This window comes from Ooceraea biroi, unplaced genomic scaffold, assembly GCF_003672135.1.
Source record: "Ooceraea biroi isolate clonal line C1 unplaced genomic scaffold, Obir_v5.4 UnassembledTig56, whole genome shotgun sequence".
Lineage (NCBI taxonomy): Eukaryota > Metazoa > Arthropoda > Insecta > Hymenoptera > Formicidae > Ooceraea > Ooceraea biroi.
In genome coordinates, this window is record NW_020825151.1 from 819 (window position 1) to 4,787 (window position 3,969).

Here is a 3,969-nt window from a genome sequence, read left to right on the forward strand (position 1 = left end):
AGTCTCAATAATAGGGGATATCTCGCATCTATAGTATTAAAATGAATTATATAGCTATGATGATAACATGAAGTAAGTAAAATATATACATAACATATAATATATTTTATATAATATGTATATAGTTTTCTTGTTTTAAACTTATGCTGCAATAAATATTATTATTAATGTAAATGGAAGAGCACTTTTCTAAGATAAAACCGGCTAAAATAAAGCCGGTTAAAAGGGCGGTTAAAAAACCATGCACCAACGAGCGTATATGTCGCGCATTTATGCGACGCCGACCATTCTAAAATCGATTCTCAATGTTGCTGACCCTCGTGCGCCACACGTGGTCGAACTTGGGCCAACGCACGCTATTGGACTGCCATTTTAAAGAAGGCTGGAGCGACGATAGGTGTGAGGCGACTCCACGGCACTTTGGTCACCTTCACCAGCCCAGAGTCCCACCTGGTAAGCCTCAGTATCCAAAGCTTGAAAAAAATCAGCAAATGAAAGAGATGAAGCTGAGAGCTCAGCTCGCGAGCTCTCGTTTGATTGGCCCGGACACGCACTTGTATATACCTAATTGGCTAACTTTCACGCGAGAACTTAGCTTCTTAGAGAGGAGTGATCACCAGAGCACCGTCTTCTTCTTCTTCTTCTCCTTTTCTTCTTTTTCTTCTTTCTCCTCTTTTATCTTCTTTCTCTCTTTTACTTATTTTATTTTTTCATTGTCTTTTTCCTTTCCTTACTTCTTATTTCTTCCTTTTTACTTTTTACTTGGTATCAATATAGATAATATTCGAAAATGAAAGAATTTAATTTATATGCATGTATGTATTTGATTATGTATGTACTTGATTTAAAAATATTATGAAGATAATTGTATAATACGCAATGTACTTAAATTTCAAGATAATTTTATTTTCTGAAAATACAGATATCTCTCTTATTTAAATGAAGGCAAATAACGCAATTTCGAGATTTCTAAACTAAAAATATTTTATCTGTTTTAATCATGAAAATCATTTACTAAAGTTAAATATCGGTTTGGTCATTTATATTTTACTTAATAAGTAATCTTTTTAGAATTATTTCTACATTACAATGATTAATCAACTATATATGGAATAGCATTTCTTATTATATCTATCATTATTTTTATTTCAGATTTACATAAATCAGAATAGTAACCTAGTTTTTAATACAGAACGTCGACAATTTTGTACATATATAAGACATGCGAGGAAGTCACGAGAGTATTCGAATGCTTCAATATTCGAATATATCTATTCTGTTCTGATTCTGATTTTATGTCCAACTTTATTACTTCCTTCTGCTATTCTCCTTAGTTTTCTATCGAGACACGCAGCTAGTGGAAAGGATAGTTGATACGACACGAGATTTTCGGTGAATTTATGAAAATCTCTACGACAATAAAAAGAAATTGCTTTGAGTCGCTACTGTACATAGCATTTACTCAGTACATTTATTTATTAGCGAATATTAACTTGTAATTCCACGTATATATTTTTTACTTTATTTTATATAATTAGTTATGAAACAATTACCAAGAATAGAATATAGCAAAAACAGTGTAATTAAAATTATTACATAAATCTGAAATGTGTACAAAATTTAATTGGTATTTTATAAACAATTATAATTATGTTATATTATATAATTATGTCATATAAATATAACTCTCGATAGTTAAGTTTTAAATTAATTGAGAGGTTAATGTTCTAAATATTTAATTCTTCTTAAATCAAAAGTCGTATCAAAAGTCCTTTCCACCAGTCCTTTTTCTTGCGAATGGTTAGGAGATCAGCTACAATGTACATAGCTCACGCGTGAATAATATACGCACACGACACTTAAGCTAGCTCTATAGGTACACCACTGGTCATTGCACATGCACGCAATCTACGTTTCTCTCATCATCATCATCTGTCATCAATGCGCGACTTAATATATTTTTACGATCATAAGATACAATTAAATTCACAAACCTCTAGCTCAAAATTTCCTATTATTCCTTAAAAATACTACATTGCTGTTATTTCTTTTAAAAAGAAAAAAAGAGATATACATACAAATAAACAAATATTTCTTTTTGCGTTCACAATATGAAACTCTTACAAGCAAATTCATAAGTTAATTATTGATCGACTCGAATGATTCACCTAATTTACCTCGAAATAACGACTGTGAGCACGATTAATCGAATCAGATTTCTGTTTCTTGGTGAATGCGATTGACTGTTGGTAGATTGAAGTTCATTGCGATTCTCAATTTTACTTGATCGGTAATAAATAGCGATCATTTCATCGAATTTCATCCTCTCTGCCTCACGGAATGAGTGATCAATGAGCGTCTGACGATTGCCTTTAGCTCAAGCACCAAGCTGCATGAGGAAAAGAGAACGAACGAAACGCACCTGCCTGCATGTTGACGCCAAAAATTACATTTAATTATATTTTCAGGATAAAAAGGCAGACCGAAACTGGTCCCGCTGTTACCGTCATGCTGACATATATTCGATAACAAAGAAAGATGTATGCTAAGAAGCAGATTGAATGAAGAATCAAATCTTTTAAATTAATTAATTTAATTTAATAGTGTCACACAAATTTTAATAACTAATAAATTTCTTTGAGTCTTAAACAATAATAATAATTATACGCATTAAAAGTCACTATAGATCATTTCTCTTTTGTATTATCATATTTATGACATTAATTTTATTTACATCGTAATCAATACGCAGAATGTTCCAAATCTGACACACTGCTTGTTAATAGCATACTCTTGAGATCATTTGGAGACGAAGATTCTAATCCCAAAATATCGAGGTTGTAATAGTTTTCAAATAAAAAATATTTAAAGTTTACTTAGAAATTAGATTATCTAAAATTTGCGCGTTCAGACATGATGCATTGTGCAACAATAAAAATGTCTTTAGACTTCCAAAATTTATTGATTGATATTGATTTTAATATTCTTTTCCGTATAAAGAACTTTATTCATCCGATGATACATTTGCTACTGCATCATACAGAAATTGTATTAAAATAATAATAATATTAAAAATAATGATTAAATGGAGGCTAATTGCTTTTGAATCGATAATATTAAAAATTGATTGCATTGTACAATTTCTTTATATGTGTATGATGCAGTAGCAAATGTAAAATAATAATAGCAAATGTAAATAATAATAGCATTTTTGTTCCGAAATAATAAAAGAAGTGTGCTATTAACAAGTGATACATTAGATTTGAGACATCGTTTATATGCAATAATAAAATTATTATACATACACATATAATATATACATAATACATTTTTAATTAAATAAAAGATTAAATAGTAATTATTTATTATTTTTAACATGAGAATAGAGAATAAAATTGATTGAAGTTTACAATTACAATCGAAAATACATTTTTCGATTACAAAGCATGTTGCATTGACTAACGGCATTATTAAAATATGAAAAAATCTGCTTCTTCTATACAAGTAGCACAATACATAATATTAATAATCATTATCAGCATTGCTCGGCAACAATGGGAGACGCGCTATATTACCGATACTTCGATCCGACCGACTATCGAAGAGATATAGAAAGAAAAAAAAGAAAGAGAGAGAGAGATAGAGAGAGCGAAAGAGAGGGAGAGAGAGAGAGAAAGAGAGAGAGGTTTCAAATAAAATGAATTATGTGACATAATCGATAATCAGTTTCAGAATCAATTCCAGCCCGTCTCACAGTCGTTTTACACTACACACACACACACACGATATCGTGTACGTGAGCGCGCACACAACATATATACACATGCATATACCAACACACACATGATACATATAACACACACACATACACATATGTACACGTTCTACTTTGTTTATCTCGTATCTCGCGAGTAAGATAGCCCTAATTCTCGTCTACTAAGCCACGACGTATATATACGCGGCGCGTAA

The 3,969-nt window shown here is 30.8% G+C and overlaps 1 long non-coding RNA gene across 1 annotated transcript; it reads left to right on the forward strand.

The window, feature by feature from the left end:
• The first annotated feature begins 317 nt into the window (after positions 1-317).
• Positions 318-3,624, forward strand: LOC113563525. Its single transcript, XR_003407479.1, has 2 exons — positions 318-453; positions 2,469-3,624. It is a non-coding gene; the product is annotated as an uncharacterized LOC113563525 (long non-coding RNA).
• The last annotated feature ends 345 nt before the right edge of the window (positions 3,625-3,969 follow it).